At 35.2% G+C, this 20,461-nt stretch overlaps 1 protein-coding gene across 2 annotated transcripts in view; it reads left to right on the top strand.

Moving 5' to 3' along the window:
* LOC131054791 (uncharacterized) overlaps nucleotides 1–16,635 on the top strand; it is a 111,660-nt gene extending 95,025 nt beyond the window's left edge. The window contains exons 6-8 of one of the 2 annotated variants that reach the window (XR_009108044.2): nucleotides 15,574–15,638; nucleotides 15,856–15,985; nucleotides 16,424–16,635. The gene's annotated coding sequence lies outside the window, so the exon portion shown is untranslated. The remainder of the gene's footprint in view (nucleotides 1–15,573; nucleotides 15,639–15,855; nucleotides 15,986–16,423) is intronic. The other variant, XR_009108047.2, reaches the window with a different exon arrangement.
* Nucleotides 16,636–20,461: the final 3,826 nt, after the last annotated feature.

Here is a 20,461-nt window from a genome sequence, read left to right on the forward strand (position 1 = left end):
GGGAGAGGAAGGAAGGAGAGAGAGAGAGAGAGAGAGAGAGAGGAGAGAGAGAGAGAGAGAGAGAGAGAGAGAGAGAGAGAGAGAGAGAGAGAGAGAGAGAGAGAGAGAGAGAGAGAGAGAGAGAGAGAGAGAGAGAGAGAGAGAGAGAGAGAGAGAGAGAGAGAGTGTTTGTGTGAGGACAGAGAGAGGGAGAGTGAGAGAGAAGGAAGGGAGAGAAGGAGACATATTTTGATAGATATAGATATATGAATATATGTATGCCTATATATATAAAAGTATTTTTACATACATGAATATATGTATGTCTACTTATATCATACTATTGATGAATCTATCTATGTTAACATATATGAATATTAAAGAGAATAACTCATACACATTATTATAAAGAATAAAACCCAATATAAATTTTATAAAAAACTAAAAACTTGTATGCATTTTGTCTTCTACTTATGCTTGGATTGCAAGGCTAAGGCTTGGGAGCCTTATTTTCCTCCTTTTACATGTTTTCTTCTTCCAGTTTGGATTCTCAACTTCATCATCATTTGGTTTACACATTAAAAAAGTGGCTATTCGTAAACTCTTCACCATTATTTCACACATCTTTTGAGCTTTATAACCATATTTAAAAAAAAAAATTGAACAACAATAACATATTGATCTTGAATTTCATTGATTAATGTCTCTAGAGTTCGCAGAGATAGATGTGTACAATTTTCTTTAAAAACTTTTAAACTACTTGTTTTAAATTGATACAAATTATATATTATTATTCTACGCTTCATTCTTTAGACTTAAAAAAAATATGAATTTTTTATTATTTTGATTCAAGTTAAGTGATGTGCACGACCATTTACCCGATTTAAAAAATCGTAAATTAAAATACTCAACAAAAAATTACAAAGAAAATGCACAACAACTAATTCTCACTCTTAACTATCTTTATAACAAAGGGTTTTTTAAAATAATAAATACAACTATAACTTTTTTTATGTGCACGTAAGACACTATCTTATGTTTTGCTGAAAAAAATAGGAACAATTTTGTGTTTGCAAAACATTTGAACCCCTTAATATTATTAAATTTTGAAAAACCTTAGTAGTTTGGAAACTAAATTTAGATTACTACTATCTTTGTTGTTTAGGTATCTTCAAATTTTGAGTGGATGAGTCTCAAATTGCTCTTTCAAGTTCAAGTTTAGCTAATTTTAGAAAAAATGTGTCCAGTTATACCCCCTATTTGTTGACAATCTTGGTGCACTTACCCATATCTTAAATCATAAGTAATTAATATTATTCCTATTATTTTTTTAGGTAGTTAATTAGGTCATCCTAGATATTATGTGTTGTTGTCTAAGTCATCCTATTTTCCTAAGCATACTTATAGGAGGTATAGTTAGTTATTATCATATTGAGTATTGGGTTCTTATTAGATACTGTTGGGGAATCCCCCTCTAAGTAGATTATGAGGTCACCCCCTCAAAGTGACAATATATCATTAATTATTTGTGTTATATTTCATATCATATTTTCATGTTGTGCAATTTATTTCATTACAAGTGGTATTAGAGATCCACATTGAGGGTGATGCGTCAAGTAGTATTGAATAAAAACACAAAACTAAATATGATAATATCTTTAGGTTGTGCAATTTATTTCACTACAAGTGGTATTAGAGATCTACATTGAGGGTGATACCTCAAGTAGTACTCAATAAAACCACAATACTAAATATGATGATAATGACTAGCCTCTACCTTCTATGTAAACATACTTATAAGTAGTAGGAGACTGAAGAAGATATGGAGATAGATAGCGAGGAGCTTCAAATTATTTCAAGCCTAAAGAAAAAGGGGAATATGCTGAGAGGCAAGGATTTGGGATCTAAGAACCATTTGCCCCTTCCTACTAGCTCCAAGGACCACTGTCAGGGCTTGGCAGAGTATAAGGAGGTGGGTCTGGAGGTGAACTTGGATCCTATGGAAGACAAGGCCCAGGATGGCTCCCATCTGGATATCGAACTCTATTTCAAAATGGCATGGACTGCTTCAATAAGGTCTTCCTATGGGTTCAGAAGGAAATAAAAACTATAAAAGCCAAACAGGTCTAGGAGAATAGAAAAATTGAAGCTTTGGAAGCTATTGGCAGTGGTAAATTTAGTTCCCTCCTTGATTGCTTAAGTGAGCTTACCAAAGCTATCAGTAATGTGGAAAAAATCATAAATACCCAGTGTAATATCTTTGAAACCTTGGAAGATAGAGCAAGGGCAACTAAAAAGAGGATGGAAGGGGTTGAGAGGAGTCTAAAAAGGATTGGGGAGTAGAGTCATAAGATTTTAAAGGTCACCTTAGATAGTATTAAGGTCCTTATCAGCAAGATCAAAATTGTTCAAGGGGAAATGGCCTTTAGGGACACCACTGAGGAGAAGGATGGCACCCCTGAAGATAAGCAGGCAGGTCCTAGAAAAAGAACACGTGCAAGCACTAGAGAGAATAAAAACCAAAGTAGGGACATTGATGGGATCAAGCGGACTGCTAAGACCATGGAGCAACTGGAGCTCGAAGCTGTCGAGTTACTAAAGAGCTTTACCTAGGCTTGTATTTTATTCTCTACTTTTACTGCTATCTAGTATTTAGTTTCTATGTGTTGTGTCTTTCTGCTGCTAGCTTTTTGTATTTCAGCCAGTTGTCTTTTCTATGTCTGTTGTCTTTTGCTTTTTTTATGTTCTCTAATGTCTATCTTTTGATCTAATGTTGTGGAAGAAGAGGTGATGATACAATTAGTAGGGGGGATTAAGGATTAATGAAACATCCTAAGTAAAAGTAGATTGTGATTCTTGCAATAGGCGTGAATTTGATTATAGCGCACATAGAGAAGATGGATTTTTTCATGAATGGTTAGGATGGGGCTCCTCAATATCTCAAATATTTAGAGCCAAATTTTGATCAGCTTACCCATTAGATAGGAAAGGCTACAATTTGTATTAGGCTCTAAATTCTTCCTTCGAAATATTGGAATGAGCATTTGATCAAGATATTTTGAAATGAATTTGAGTCCTTTGTTAGGGTTGTTGAATCTATTTTTAATGGGAAGCTCAAATCCTACATCAAACTCTCTATGGAGATTTATTTGAAAGATGTTTTTTGAGAGGTGTGAAATTATTACACGAAATGGGTGATGGAAACAAAAGGTTAAGGTGGAAATGATTGGAACCCACTGTTGGTGAGTTTAATTACTAATCCTTTTTATACAAAGAGATATAGAAATCATGATATGAATCGTTAGAAAAATAAAAATCAAGTCATCACCCAAAAGAAAGTTCTTGGAGGAGATTGTATAAAAGGCAAAGAGGATATTTCTAGGGAGCCTTCACAAAATATTCTGCCTAAGATTGGTTTAGAAATGATAGAGGAAAAGAACAATATTCCAATTAATGCTATTGTTGAGGGGATATATATGATTATCGCATACACAATTGATCCTGAATTCTAGAAGTAGCTAGTAATTTACTTCCGAAATAGAGGTCACCCCATTCTCTAGATATGGATATAATACCACCTTTGAAGGCTTTATAATAAGGCAAAATTAGTGATGGGGAGGGTGGTATTTTGAGAAGAAGAGTGAAGAATGTATTGACATTATGGACGAGACCATTAAAAACTTGGGTAAGTTGGGTATTAGGTAGAAGATAACTATAAATATATATCCCAAGCTATTGGAAAGGTAAGGGAAATCATAGTCCAAGAGAAGAAAACAGAGGATGGTGATGTATAAGGGTGGTGAGGATCACTAGGATGATATAATTAAGGAAGGGAGTCCCTCTACTAAAGGAGTTATTGAGCTCTTTTTATGGAATGTTGATGTTGCTAACAAATAGCAATTGGTAAATCAAAGAATGAAACTATCAAAATATTGCATCTTAGTGGTTTTCTTTTGTTTATACTTAAAGGTTACTTGCATGGATTAATGAAATCCTTTTTCTGGGGGCTTGGCCATTCCTCAACATTGTCCTATCCCTAGTTTCTCTTTCTCTCAGATGCTCTATGTATTTATTTCTAATTTATCGAGAGTATGAATGTAAAATCATACTCAGTTAAAGTGGGGCATAAATGTAGTGTTGTAACATGTACACCTTTATTAGTGTGTCCAATTACACACTATCATAGCACCTATTTTAGTATTTCCCTTTCCTCAATGCATTATAGGAATTTATTATAATTAATTAATATTTAATTTAATATTATGAGTCTTATTTCACTATATTACATCATCATACTCTTATTTGGGTCGTTGATCTTAAGTGTGCCCTTTATTTCTTCAATGCCTCAATTTATCCTTATTCCTACCCTAATTTCAACTTCCAAGACATTGTACATATCTATACACTATATTTTGATCCATCAATTTGAATTTGACATTAAAACCCCATTATCTTTCATTCCGTAAGAGTCAAAAAAATATTGTCAGGATTGGGGCAACCTAGCATCCTGATCCTTCTCTTTTTTCCAAAAAATTTGGGAGGATAATAGGATGGTTCTACCCTATCCAAATACTGCTCTATCTGAAAATATATCAAATTTAAGTATTTCTAAAGGTTATTTCAATTATGAAATCCCTATATAAAGCATCCCTCTCAATTCATTTTCATAATCTTCTTTTATGTTAACATTATCATCCAATTCAGGAGCAACTCTTCTTCCTCAAGAGAACATCTGATTCAAGGAGTGTCAAACTACTTCAAGGCATCCTTCATTTATTTTTTGTCTATGATTTCATGATGGTTTTATGTGATTTTGTATGTTATTTCATCAACTCATGGAGTACTTATCCTAAAAGAATTGCATCACCAATTGAAGGTATAATCATTTATAAGGTATGTGCAGGATCATGAGGGGCCAAAAAGTGGCGATATGAAAAAAATTTCTTTTCCATTTGCCAAAAAACGTGAAAAATCCATGCTGAATTTTTGTTTGGATTGGATGCTAGTACATTTAGCCATGAAAAAAGCCAAATCATAATAGATATTTGAAAATATCTGATATTATCAGATATCTAATAGTATCAGTTATCCAATAGTATTAATCATATATTATATAATATCCGATCATATCAAATATTATATAATATCCGATCATATCAAATATTGGATATTAAATCTGAGATAGAGAAAGAGGGAGATAGGCAGAGGGAGGGAGAGGAAGGGAAGGCGAGAGAGAGAGAGAGAGAGAGAGAGAGAGAGAGAGAGAGAGAGAGAGAGAGAGAGAGAGAGAGAGAGAGAGAGAGAGAGAGAGAGAGAGAGAGAGAGAGAGAGAGTGCATGAGAGAGAAAAGGAAGGGAGAGGAAGGAGATATATTTTTATAGACAGAGATATATGAATATATGTATGCCTATATATGTATTTTTATATATATGAATATATGTATGTCTACTTATATCATACTATTTATGAATCTATCTATGTTAACATATATGAGTATTCAAGAGAATAACTTGTACGCATTATTATAAAGAATAAAACCCAATTTGAATTTTATAAAAACTTTAAACCTATATGCATTTTGCCTTCTACTTATGCTTGGATTGCAAGGCTATGGATTGGGAGACTTATTTTCCTCCTTTTTACGTGTTTAATTCTTCCAATTTGGTTTCTCAACTTCATCATCATTTGGTTTACATGTTATAAAAGTGGGTATTCATAAAATCATCACCATAATTTCATGCATCTTTTGAGCTTTATAACCATATTTAAAAAAAAAAAATTGAACAACAATAACATATTGATCTTGAATTTTTTCTATTAATATCTCTAGAGTTCTCAGAGACAGATGTGTACAATTTTTTTTAATAACTTTTAAACTATTTGTCTGAAATTGAAAGAAAATTATATATTATTGTTCTATGCCTCATTCTTTACACTTTTACATGCAATTCATAGCAGATACTTAGATGCTTGACCCCACTAGCTCCTCCCTCGACACTCACTTGTTCGAGGCAGCCAAGCATCAGTCCCCATGAAAACTCTTTTTGGTGAGCTTTGTATCTCTAGTAAGAATCATAAGAATGTGAGCCTCTTCAGAGGTCTGACCTCCTGCATCAACAACTAGAAGATTTTTGGATTCTAACACAAAAAGCTATCTAGTAAGGGCATGTGTTCGAGTGGCCATACATGCAGCGACGTATGCTCCGTTAACGAAGGCTCCTAGCCTATAGAGGTTGCACTCTATATGGTTTATTTGGAGACATGTTGTCAGTATGGACAAATCATCACTCGTTGCTTGCAACTTTCGTCACAAACACATTTATTTATAGTGGTTCAGAAGAACTTGGATTTAGCCTATTACCACTCGGGTCGTTCCCTCTCACCGAGTCTTAAGGGCTTCTCGGGACGCAGGCCTTGTAAAAGGGAAAAAAAGAAAGAGCCTATTTCTCAAGACACAAAAGACACTGGTTAATTTTAAATGACCAATTCAAAGTGTGATTTAAGCTAAAAAATCAGATAATCTGTTACAAATCACAAGTTCTTTGACAGGCATCCTGCACCAAACAATGTCAGTAGTTTCAAGATATGATCTTCGTCACATGAAAATGGATGCCTTACACAAGACAAAAGTTGAAAAGATTAGCCTCCAATATTTGAAACAAAGTTAACAAATCCAACCCTATAATTAATTCAACCCAATTAAAGAAAAGTTTAAGATAAAAGTCTAACTAATAAAAAAAATTATTTGATCTAATTAACTAAATTAAAATCTAAATTAAAAATAAAATCTACGCTAATAAAAAGGTTAAAAACTAATCGATTTTTTTTTTTAATCTAATTAACAAAAAATATAATCAATTTTAAAATGTCATATTAAAAATGTCATTTTAAAAATCTAAATATAACTAATTAAAATCTAATTTAAGCTAATCATTAATTACTAATTTTAAAAATCTAAAATTATTAAAAAAAATTAAATTCTAATTAAAAACTAAAAAGAAGACTTGAAAAAATCTAAATTTTAAACTAAACTTTAAAAAAAATTAAGGAAAAAGCTAAATTAAAAATTAAAAACTAAAGAATAAACTATAATTAAAAAAACTAAACTAAAGTTAAGGAAAGCCTTAAGTAAGGAAGGGAAGGGCCCACGTGGGCTGGAAACAATCTACATGGGTTGTGAAAAAGGCTCCCTTGACAAAATCTGAATCTTGCACGATAAGCACAAAAATATATTAATGTTTTATCAATTAGTGATTGCAAAGTTTTTGGCAAATAAAATACTAAATATGGGAGCATACATAAGGTACACAGACTGTCTGACATAAGGCCTCAAAGAGACTCTGTGAAAAATATAATAGACAAGATGTGATTGTTTAACAAATGAGTCAATGTGTAACCATGACAAAGGTGCATGAACATTAGAAAGAATGAACATAAACAAGGTTACCACGCAGTTGAAAAGGACCAGTAAACATAAACTGCTAAACATGTGTAGCTGCTAACCAAAGGAAAATGAACTAGAGATTAAATGGTATGAGATAATGCAAATAGAGGATACAATAACCTACAATGAAAAAATATGAAACGATAATAACAGTCTGCAAGTGTAACCAAATGCCTTCTATTAATCAAAATCCAAATTTATGAAAGGACAAGGTTGTCCCACCGAGCGTGCCAATTGTAGATGGAGGAAATGGATTGAATATGAGATTCAATCTTCCAACATCCAAAAATGAAGTACCTGCAAGAGAAACACACATGCAAAACCAAAATAAACAAAGAACCACACATGCATTAACAGGAATTTGCCTCCATTTCTCTCCTATCAACCAAGGTCTTGTATTTTTAATATTTCGCTTTCAAAGCATTGTGCACAAGAGGCTATGGTGAATGGAGATAATTTTAAAATAAAGATGTGTGATTGATCAAGAAAACGAAATGCAAGAGTGCATGGAAGATCTCAAAAGATGCAAGCAATGAATTTTGAATGCAAAAGTTGTTGATGAGTGCTCAAAATGCAAAGATGGTGAAGAATGCAAATTGACATAAGTTCGACGTATAAAGATGAGATGCTCAAATAAGAGAGGGGGGCTTGTTGAAATAGATTTTCTCCTGGCGAGTTCATGTTGTGGGATGAATATGGGATAATGCAATATGAGTGGTATAGGGAAGAAGAGTGGTAAATGGGAAATGGTAAGTGGTAGGATGGGATATTAAAGGGGTTTTATTAAATAAATAGAGAAACGTGTATAACATGAATGCATGAAGGTATATAAATGTGAATAGAAATTACTTTAAAGATAAAGAAGATGAATATGTTCCGATGGTTTGCATTTTTTCGGTGTTTTCGATCGTGATCTCTCCCTGAAGGTGGAAGCAGCATTGAGGCACTCAGGCGCTGACATGAGTACCTCAACATCTACGTGGAGGAGTTAAGCTCCTCCACCCGATTTTTACTTCTTACCTTGCCCACTTTCTTTACATGCTCTGTGTTTTAATTACTCCACTCTGCAACAATTAATACAATCAACTCCACCCATTTGCTGATCTTGTGTGACCCTAACCTTGGTCTCCAATGGAGCCAGAGTCAGACGGAGATACCATTAATAGCTCTAAACCCACGCCACAGATAAACCCAACCCTAAAAAAGACTTTTGCTGAGATCGTCACCCCACTTGCGAATGGAGTCCACTTGTCAGCACAATTCCTTAAGGCTCCTGCAGACGATGGATCCAGTAAGGACAATAGGTCCCCTTGCAATACCTCAGACTCCTTCTACATTTTGCCAAATATTGAAATGTTGAATGAAATTGCCTCGGAAAAGCTTAGGTTATGTGACACTGCTATTTTTTTTGCCTGTGTTGATGCTCAAAAATGCCCACCTAGGAAATTCGTAGATGATTGGTTTCATAATCTATGGAATCTTAAATTAGGGCTTAAAATCATGTTCTGTAGACAAATACAAAGAGGTCTTTTTCTCATTTTCTTTAACTCGCATGAATCCCAATTGGAAGCACTTAAATGCCAGTACTGGATGGTTGGGAATACCTCCTTTCGAGCCCTAGCCTAGTCTTTGGAGGCAGTCAATGAGGAAGTCCTCGCACTATCCTCTCCCAGGTGGGTCATCCTCAAAGATTTCCCTCGCTTTCTGTAGCACTTTCTTCCCCAATTAATGGAACTATTTGGCAAAACAATTCGGATATCTAATGGATTGCCTGCTAAATTATACAAAACAAACTTTGACTGGATCTCTAATGACCTCTATGATATCTACAATGAAGCCCTTGACACTGGTACCCTGGGGGAGTTCATAAATAGGGGTATTATTAAGCTTATTCCAAAAGAGGGGGACAAAGCCCTAATTAAAAATTGGAGGCCAATCACCCTCCTTAATGTTTCCTACAGAATCCTAGCCAAAGCCTTAGCCTCTCACCTTGAGAAGATCCTTCCCAAATTCATCTGATCTACCCAAACAAGATTCATTAAAGGAAGATACATCTTGGAGAATCTTGTAATGAGTTGGAAATCTATGGAATGGGCCAGAACCTCGAACCAAGACACCACCATGTTCCTTGTCGACTTTGAGAAAGCTTATGATAGGGTGGAATGGGACTTCATCCTCATGATGCTCTCCACCTTTGGCTTCCCTAGCGTGTTCTATGATTATGTTTTTATCCTCCTCAAGGACGCCTTCGCCCTGATCGAAGTTAACGGGATCGTATCTCAGCCTAGTCCTCTGTCTAGATCAATTAGATAGGGCTGCCCCCTTGCCCTTGCTCTGTTTGGCATTGCATGAGATGCCCTATACTATCTCCTTAGAGATGACACCCTATCCCCCATGTCCAAGGCATTACTATGTCGGACACCTCTGAACTGATCAACATCCAGTTTGCTGATGATACCTCGCTATTCCTGAAGCTCTCAATGCACAATATTGATTCCCTTAATAAAAAACTGGACATCTTTGGTAGAGCATCTGGAGCCCGGATGTCTAGCACCAAATCCATTCTACTTGGGTGGAAAGCTAATCCTCTAGATTGGCTTCATCACTTTGGATATGCTTGGGGAGGACCAAATAAATTAGTTCGTTACCTTGGTATCCTATTTTCTATATCTCCCTCTCTTAAAGACATGTGGGGTTGGGTCAAGGGAAAAATAGACAGTAAACTCAACAAGTGGGAGAATAGGGTCCTCTCCCTTGCTGTGAGGATTCAAGTCTGCCAAAAAATCGTATCTTCTTATAGCATATACTACTCCTCGGTGTGGATGTTCAACAACTACCAAGTCTTCGAAATCCAAAAATTAGATGATTCCTATGGTCTGATGGCAAGGGTAAAAGAAAAGATAACGCGGTCAAGTGGACCTGGTGCCACTTAGAAAAATAACTTGGTGGCTGGGCCTCAAAGATCTTAGGCTGCAAGGTATCTCCCTTGCAGCCAAATGGATATTTCACTCACTGGAAGGACAAGAACCTTGGAAAATCCTCATCAGAAGCAACATACAAAATGGTGTTCCCAAAACAGCCAAAACTTGGAAAGCCCTCCCATTCAGTGATTTAATTGCAGGCAGTTTCCCTATGTGTCCAAGGCACCTAGGTGTTTAAATCCATTTGGAAAGCTTGGGAGCATGTGCATGGTCGTATTAACAACTCGAGCATTAACTATGACAATACCCTCCATGGTGAAAGGTCAATATGGTGCAAACTACATCGTAACTCCAAACCCCTTGTTTTAACCCAAGGTTGCTCTGCTAAGCACTGGCATAATAAAGGAATCAAGTATATTATGGATATTCTAGAACATGATGACCTTATAGGCTGGGAGGCTCTTAACACTAAGTATGATCTCCCTACATCACATAAGAAGACCTACAACATGATTAAAAATGCATGCACTCCCTTTAATCTCCCTAGGAACACCCAAGTAGACGCCCATAGGTACCCTACATTCCTATGGAAGGATGGCTCCACCATCCCCAAGATCAAAGCCAAGTCTATCTATACCCTGCTCAATAGTGATACCTTGGTGATTGAATATATCAACACTCTGTGGTACATTAACCATACCCCCCACACTTGGCAAAAAACTTTGAGAAGCTTTGGCAGTTCCCCATCCCCACTAAGGTCTAATGCTTGAGATGGCAACTTATATTGGACAGACTACCTATTGGGAATAAATCTGCTGCATATGATCGATGTTCTATCTATAGAAAACTTGAGACCGTGCACCACATTTTCTTTGACTGCCCTTTTTCTAGAGGAATTTGGTTACTGTTTGGAATTTCTATTAGAGAATATGCTTACACTCTTGATATAGTTACTAGTTTTATTCAAGGACAGAGGAAGGATACTAATCTACTTTGGCAAATTCTATCTTCTTACATTCTCTGGTTTATTTGGAAACTTAGGAATGAGGAGAAGTTCCAAGGTATTACAAGGGAACGTACTGAGTTTTTAAAAAAACTCTCACATTACAAACTTGTTGTGCAGGTCTACTTTCTGATGAACATCGAGAGAAACAAGCTCCTACGATTCCTCAAAGATGGCAGAGCGACCATGTTTGTTGAGATGCAAGATGGGTACGAATGGGCCAGGCTTGCAGAGAATCAGACCTCCTTTGTTGAATGCCCCTAACAAACATCGCCTCATCAAGTCTCAATTGGAGATGGATAAAGCTCATTTGATATTATTGCAAGAAACAAAGTTTGTTGAAAAATTAGATCTCCAACGCATTATAAATTGGACAAAATGGAAACATGTAGCCTCTCAATCTATTGGAGCATCTGGCGGGCTTGCAGTCATATGGAAACTCAACATATTGAATTTTGACATTGTTAATATCAAAACAAATTGTATTCATGTTAAGGTCTCTTTGTTGACCTCTTTCTACCATGTTATATTGGTTTATGCTCCAAACCCAACCATGGGTAAGAAACTCCTATGGTATAACATTTCCCTATCTATTTCTAATATCTCAGATGATCCCTTCATAGTTGGAAGGGGATTTTAATGCCATTTTATCTCTCCAGGATAAAACAAGAGGTATCATTCCTCCCTTAAAAGTCATGCAAAATTTTAATGAGTTTGTAGTAGCAAATGGTCTTAAGGATTGTATCCCAGAGAATGGATCCATGACATGGTCAAATAGAAGGAAAGTTGTTCAAACTATTGTTGAAAGAGTGGATAGATTTTTCATCAATCCTATGTGGTCTTCTTTCTTTGGCCAACCAAAAGCCAATATTCTTCCCCTCACAGGCTCAGATAATTTCCACTTGAAATTAGAATTTGTTGGGCTGCTTAATCAAAGGAGGTTCCCCAATACTTTTAGGTTTCAACAAATTGTGTTTAGGGACCTCTCCTTTCTTCCAAAACTTTAGGAATGGTGGTTGGATGCCCCCTTCTTTCCTAGTTCTCAAATGTATCAGTTTTACAAGAAAATGCAATGGTTGAAAGAAAGATCAAGGAATGGAACTCAGTCTCATTTAAAAACATCTTCACAAAAATAGCTACCATTCAAGAAAGAATCAGATGTTTAAATGAAGAGATTATCCAAAATTGTTTTTTCCTACATAAATATAATAGAGACTTATGATTTTAATGGAACTTTTGATTTGATATCAACTATTCTTAATCAAGACCTATCAAATCTATATATTTTCTTCTTTCCTTATGAACTCACCACTTCTCATGTTATGTACATTTATTTTATATTATATTTCGTGTTTTCAATTACTGTTAGTCAATATTATCAATTAATTTGTCCATGTTGTAATGATCTAATTACATTCAATAACTTGAGAAAAATTATTTTCATTTATTTTTCTATAGTCAAAGCACACTGACCCTCTTATAAATATTGAAACTAAACTATATGAATAGTTTTTTTATCCATAAAAGTTTAATTTTTATTGATATTCAAAGGTAATTACAAAATATTGAGATCATGGCCTAAACCCACTGAATTATACATGTCATCATCAGACCTCTTGTGGTTCATAGCTTAAACCCACATGGGCGAAATCATCCCCTTAACAGAATGCAACAAACTAGACCACACTAAACTTCTATGCTTACACCTAGCAACAACGGATCAGCTTGAAGGGATACAATACAAACTAAGATGATTCATTTTTCTCTTTTTTGGAAGAACAAAAAGATTTCTAATTCGATGTGATATGCTTCCTCGTCTTCACCTTAGTCCATCCATTACTATCTCGGTTGTTTCCTTCTCCAACAAGATAGTCTGCCCCACCCTTTTTTCCTACAATATCCAAACACTCAGGGGGATTCCTCGGCTCTACGTTCCTTTGAACTGAATCAACCACTGAACAAAGAGGTTTTACCACTAGTGTCTACTCCAACCGGGGGTTCAAAAGAGAAGGACACTCATTAGAAGTATGGAAAACCTTGACCTTTGAAGAAACATGAGATCGAGTTGACAGATTGCTAGAATTAGGAAGCATGATGTAATATTGAGCTTCAACACCAATCCACCATGTCGGCTTAGTAGAGACATGGGAGACATGGGAGCTCCTAGAGTGAGGTTTTTTTTGGTAGTGGGATGTGGAATGTTTTTGTTTAAAAGCAGACCCCACATCTAAAAGGAATTTTCTCAAAATCCACTAGCTGTTTCCTACATTTGGTGCCCACCTTTAGTAAAATCTCAGTTGGAAGGCCCTTGTCTAGGTCTATTTCCACAGAGACATGAGCACACATTGAATTTTGATAGTTGATGGTTTCAATGGAGGAGCAATGATACCCACCAAGACCATTCCCAATGGCCTTGAGACAGACCAACTCCCAAAATTGAATGGGAAGATATGGAAGTTCCCATATCATTTAAGTATTCTATCTCTAAATACTTATGTTATTGTAAATTTTAATATTTTTTTAGATTAATAAAATAATTTTATTCATGTCAATGTTTAGGTTAATAAGAATATTTATAATGGTATGAATAGGGCAATAGAATGAGTGGATAGAACATAGTTATTATAAAATTGATAATCATGTAAATGTCAAGCATTCTTTTTTTTAACTAAAAATATACAATAAAATTGTATGAATATATTAAACACGTCTATCTAAGTTATGCTATAAAGATATCAACCTCAAGATACTTATCTTATTGTTGTAGTAAATCTAATATCTATATAATTTGTGGCATAGTATAGACCCTTGAAAATATATATATATATAGAGAGAGAGAGAGAGGTAACCATGGGTCACTTATTTTCCAAGAGGCATAAGTTTAGTGAAAAAGTTTAGAAACAAGAAACCCTATGTAACCATTAGATCATGAAATAGGCAGCTCTTTAAAATTTGGAACTATTGATTTAGCTTAAAAATAAAATAATATTTCTCTTACCTACCCTTCTTAACCATTGGATCACTTATTTGCCACATGACATAAGTTTAGTAAAAAATTATAGAAACAAATTCTTGAAAGTTTTAACTATCCTATGTAACCATTGGATCACATGATAAGCATATCTTTGAAAATCAAAACTATTAATTTGCTTTTAAAAACAAAACAAAAAGGAAAATTCTCTCACCTACCCTTCTTAACTATTAGATCACCTATTTTCCATGGGGCACAAGTTTGGTGGGAAGTTATAGAAACAACTCCTTAGAAATCTTAAACTATATTTCTCTTGCATACCCTTCTTAACCATTGGATCACTTATTTTTCCATAAGGCATAAGTTTAGAGTAAAATTGTAGAAGCAACTTTTTGAAAATATTAAGTATCTTATGTAACCATTGGATCACAAATAAGAAAATCTTTGAAAATTGAAACAATTGACTTGCATTAAAAATTAAATAGTTTATCGCATACCTACCCTTCTTAACTATTGGACCACCTATTTTCCACAAGTCATAAGTTTAGTGGAAAATTATTAAAAAAAAATTCTTGAAGGTTTTAATTATCCTATGTAACCATTCAACCATGAAATAATAAAATCTTTGAAAATTCAAATTATTGATTTTTCTAAAAACAAAATAATATTTCTCTTACTTACAATTCTTAACTATTGGATCACGTATTTGCAACAGAGCATAATTTAGTTGAAAATTATAGAAACAACTCCTTGGTAATCTTAACTACCCATGTAACCATTGGATCAAAGATAGGCAACTCTGTAAAAATTGAAACTATTGATTCGCCTTAAAACAAAACAATATTTCTCTTCCCTACCCTTCTTAGCTATTGGATAGCTTGTTTCAAATCATTTCTTTTGTCTACCTTCCCACTATCTAGTTTTGAGTAATTTCAATTTTGCCATTCCACTATTTATTTTACTCCACCCATCAATTTTTCCTAATGTTTCCTCATCTACCTCATGGTCTTCACTTGTTTGAATGGCCTAAGAGGTGCCAACTTGTTGGTTAGGCCCAAAAAGTGTGTTCAGAAATTTTATGTTGTAGGACTATGACAATGAAAAACTTCAATAGATCTAGGAAAGCATACCGGTTAATGAATGAATCTTTTAGTTTTGTATTATTTTTTTTCTTTCTTTTGACATTACAATGATTTTATTTTACTTTCTTTTTACCTTTTTCCATATAATTTTTTGATTCTTTTGTTTCTTGCAGCAGCAAGGTGGAGAGCACAAGCAATGGAAGTGTGTCTACTACATGGAAGATGGAAGTCAATAGAAGTTAGTATTATAGTTAATGCATTTAATTTATTTTTTTCAAAAATCATTGCAATATAGAGCTCATATGCTAACTCATCTTTATGCCATGCGGAAAGGAGAAGGGAACGATAGGTTTTGAAAGCATTCTGCATTAGATTTCTCTAACTGAAAAACTTTAAATTATTTTCTCTGCATCTTAATAAAAGAATTTTGTTGGGGTATTGTTGTGGTCGAAAAGGAGCCACCAAAGCCACGGAAATTTGACTTAAAATAGAGAGCAGTGCTTGCGAGAGATGGAAGGTGCGAGGAGGAGAGTTGTGGACGAGATCCCTGAGTGGCTGCGTAGTGGTTGGATTACTGAATATAAGGTTTTTGATAATTGCCCTTTTCTCTTTCTTTTCAACTTTCTCAGACGTAGATCAGAAATTTTTTTGTGCATTAATTTTTAATATGAAATTAGGGTTTTGTGAAACATTGTGTGAAAACTCTCGTCTATATGATCTATTAAATCTCATATCATAAAGAGATCTGTTGAATAAAATATATATTTTATTGAATCCATGCATTATAAAAAACCTTTACTATAAAGCGTACAAGATTGGCCTAGGCTAGGCTAACTAGGGTAATCAGTCCTACAAGAATTCGGTAGCTTCAAACCATTTTTAAAATTATCCAGTTGAAAGAGAAATATATTTTTCATCTCTCAAATACTCTACACAATCAAATAAATTGGATGGCAAGATCTCTAAGATATGTACTGGAATGCATTATAAAAACTATTTATAACTTTGTCAATTCATGTCCAGGAACAAGAAGAAATAACTGCAGCTTTTCAGGCATATTATGCGTTTCATTGGTGAGGAACTCACTAGCATAAGCTTTCTTCCATAACATTCGCTATTATTTTCAAGTATGCCTTCCGAGATGTGGGCTTCATCATGCCCCGTATAATAGCACCAAATTGGACAGGTGCGTCAAGTATTTTATCGACCAACAATCCCACAGAGAGCAGTGTAGGTGATCATGAAATCGATGACCGCCGCACAGAGAGTAGTGTGAATTGACTGTCAAATGATTGTATCTCATGGTCACCTACACTGCTCTCTGCTCGGCGTCATCGATATAATGATCGACCGTCAATTGACTATTGGAGAAAACCGATTGCAGATTACAAAAAGGCAAATCCAAGTTCAGATAAATGTTTCCCCTTCAATAGATTACTGGTCTGATAATGGTGCCAATAGTTCGAGATTGTTGCTCGAAAAAATAATTGACCCATCTGTACAATTGTTTTATCCAATATAATAAAGCCCGCATCTGGTAAGGCATACTTGAAAATCAAATGCATCTTACAGAAAAGCAAATCCAAGTTCAGGTAAGTTTTCAAGAAAAGAGAGATTACTGGGTTTGAGATGGGTGTGAATTGAAGAGTAATTGTTCGCACAGTTGTTTTGGGATCCCACCCACCCGGTCAAAGGGTTCTGATAGAGGAGGTTTATTATAGAGGAAGAAGAAGTGAAAAAAATCTTGAAATTATTTCCGCTCCATTCTGATGGAGGAGGTTTATTGTAAATCATGAAACAACACTTATTATTTGTAAAGGTGTCTACTGTATTAGGAGCTTTGTAAGAGAAAATCAATAATATTACTGTTCCAAGATTAGCCTGTAGACTTATTTTATTATGATGATTGGAAAAATACCACTGAACTCTGGAAATGAATCGATGAATCGATTTTATTATACAGAGAGTTTAAGACTTTTATTTGGGATGATAATTATGTTATTTTACAGTAATCAAATAGTTTATTTTACTGTAATAATTTAAAAAATACCATTGATCAAGAAACTTTATCAGAAATAAGAAAAGCACTCATCAATTGATAGACGTTTCAAAAAAAAGTAGAACAAAGCAAACCCGGAATTTCTTTTCAGTAAACTACTAGCAAGACTTGCGACTTATAAACAGATTTAAATCAATGTATTTCTGTTCGAACCATTAAAAACATCAAAAAGTCCCTGATTCGTTTCAGTGAATAAAACAGTTTTACGGCAGCTCTGAGTGAGGCGAATACCATTTTTTCTACTTTCAATTCGTGTCTAACTAAAACTAATTAAAAATCATTCTGAAGCATTTCTGAAAACTTCCATTACCCACCATGGAGAAATAGATGACATAATATTGAAAGGAAAGCTAACGGTGCGGAAACGCTCTCCTAATGCCAATTTGTAGAGGATGTAAGCAATAATATCTTTCTACTTCCTAAATTGCAGAATCTTAAGATGACTTAAGCAGAAGAACAAAGCACGTAAAAAGATCATACACATAAACACAAAGATGTTTAGCTTTTTGGGAAAAAATTCACACACAAAAAAGCTGAGCATCTTCTTTGTATTACAGTAAACAATATTACATACAATTGACAACGCACTTTTTGCACAGGGTCAGATTGTGCTACAATCAACCCACATTTCTATCACACATTCCTAATGAATCCTACAACAATTTATACACCTGCAATTCGTTATGGAATCTGATATTGCAATCGTCACTTTACAAATGGTCAACTAACTCAACCTTGTCACTCGTCCATCCGACAGTCATCAAACTATGTATGGACACCACCATACGATGGATGCTACACTATGGTCATCATACGCCATTCACACCATAAGCCATTGGAAACACCGTACGGGTTAACATTGGGCAACTACCATACACCATTGGAAACACCGTACGGGTCAGCATTTGGCAACTACCGTATGGGTCAATTCAGTACGTACGAGGCAACCAATGTATAGTATGTATGGGTCAGTACGTACTTCAACAATCTCCCACTTATCGAGGTACGTACTGATATCCGCAAAGTTACTCAACAAGACTAATAAGAGTCAGGGGCTTTAAGCCTCATGGAGCTTGTGCACCATTTAAACTTAAATCTTCTCACCTGCTTTGTCAATGCATCTGCAATATTTTCCTCAGTGCCAACCTTTTCTAGCTTCACCTTTCTATCTTCAATCATGTCACATACAAAGTAATATTGCACATCAATTTGTTTTGTTCTGGCATGGTAAGTAGGATTCTTCGCCAAACAAATTGCACTTTGGCTGTCACAGAAGATAGTGATTTGCCCTACATCAAAACCAACATCAAGACACAAGCGCTTAAGCCAAACAACTTCTTGACATGCACGAGTAGATGCCATGTACTCCACCTCAGTTGTAGATAATGCAGTTACACTCTGCCATTTGCTCATCCAACTAATGGCACCACCATTCACCGTGAACACATAACCACTAGTGGATCTTCTTCTGTCAACAGTCCTTTGCCCAATCAGCATCCACATAACCTTGAACGCTAACTCATCTACTTTATCGAGCTGAGTTACCTTGATAGCACAAAGCGTACTGTGTCGTACAATTGTGTACATGAGGCTGCCAACATCACTTGCATAAGGTACCCGCTGCATGTCTTGAACCTCATTGGGAGGCTTTGGACTGTCATTAACTGACAACTTTTTTTCCCTATAAAATTGGAACTACTTGCTGCTTGCAATCAGTCATATTGAACCACTGAAGAATATTGGTAATATATTTGCTCTGGTTGAGCCAAAGTTTCCTACTATCCCTATCTCTCCTAATTTCCATCCTGGCAATAAATTTAGCTTTCCCCAAATCTCTCATCTCAAATATAAGGAAAACTGATATTTTAAATCTAAGGTCATTCCCTTATTATTGCCTATAAACAACATATCATCTACATATAGTGCAATAATAAGTATCTGATCATCTTCAATTTTATAGTACACACAATGATCTAATTTAGACCTCATAAAATCCAAAGATAAAACATATGAATTGTACTTATGATACCATATTCTGGGTGATTGTTTCAAACCATAAAGAGACTTCTTAGGCTTACAAACCAAATGTTCTTTACCTTTCTCCACAAAATACTCCGGCTGGGACATGTATATTTCCTCTTCAAGATCACCATGTAGAAATGTTGTCTTTACATCCATTTGCTCAATTTCAAAGTCTTGTGCCACTAGAAGTGACAACCGAAACCTAATGGATGTTAGCTTAGCTACACGAGAAAAGATTTCTCCATAGTCAATCCCTTCTTTTTGAGAATACCCCTTTGCAACCAGTCTTGCCTTCTACTTGTCAATGCTGCCATATGGACCATACTTCTTCTTAAATACCTACTTACAGCTCACAACCTTTCTACCTTTAGGCAAGGGTACCAAATCCCAGATTCCATTTTTCTCCAATGACTTCATTTCTTTTTTTATGGCTTCCAACCAAGAATTTGAATCTGGCATATTAATTGCTTCTTTCACAGTCCTAGGCTCATCAGCATTAGTAAGAAAAGCATAGGCACAATTAACATTCAACATTGAGTAATTAAATTTTTCTGGTGAATAGTCGTACCTATCAAGTTGCCGCCTCTCCTGTGTGGATCTCCTTACTTCTTATGGTGAGGCTTCACAAGGTTCAACATGAGGTTCATGATCATGTTCTTCTGAACTTGCATAACTACTCGAGCTCTCCTCGTCCTCGGGCATATTGAGGTCCTCAGTCTCGAACACATTTGGAGTTTGTAATACCTCCCTTTTAGAAGCGAAAGGGATTTCAACTACTTCTTTTCCTTTTTCTGTTTTCCCTGGCTGCGGATCTATAGACACAAGTTTCATCTCATGGAAGATAACATTCCTGCTGTACAACACCTTTTTAGTGAGAGGGTTCCACAATTTGTATCCTTTCACACCAATGTCGTAACCAATGAAGATGCATTTCACTGCTTTAATATCCAACATTGACCTGCTCACATAACCTGCACGGC

The sequence above is a fragment of the Cryptomeria japonica genome, chromosome 3, assembly GCF_030272615.1.
Source record: "Cryptomeria japonica chromosome 3, Sugi_1.0, whole genome shotgun sequence".
NCBI classification, from domain to species: Eukaryota; Viridiplantae; Streptophyta; class Pinopsida; order Cupressales; family Cupressaceae; genus Cryptomeria; species Cryptomeria japonica.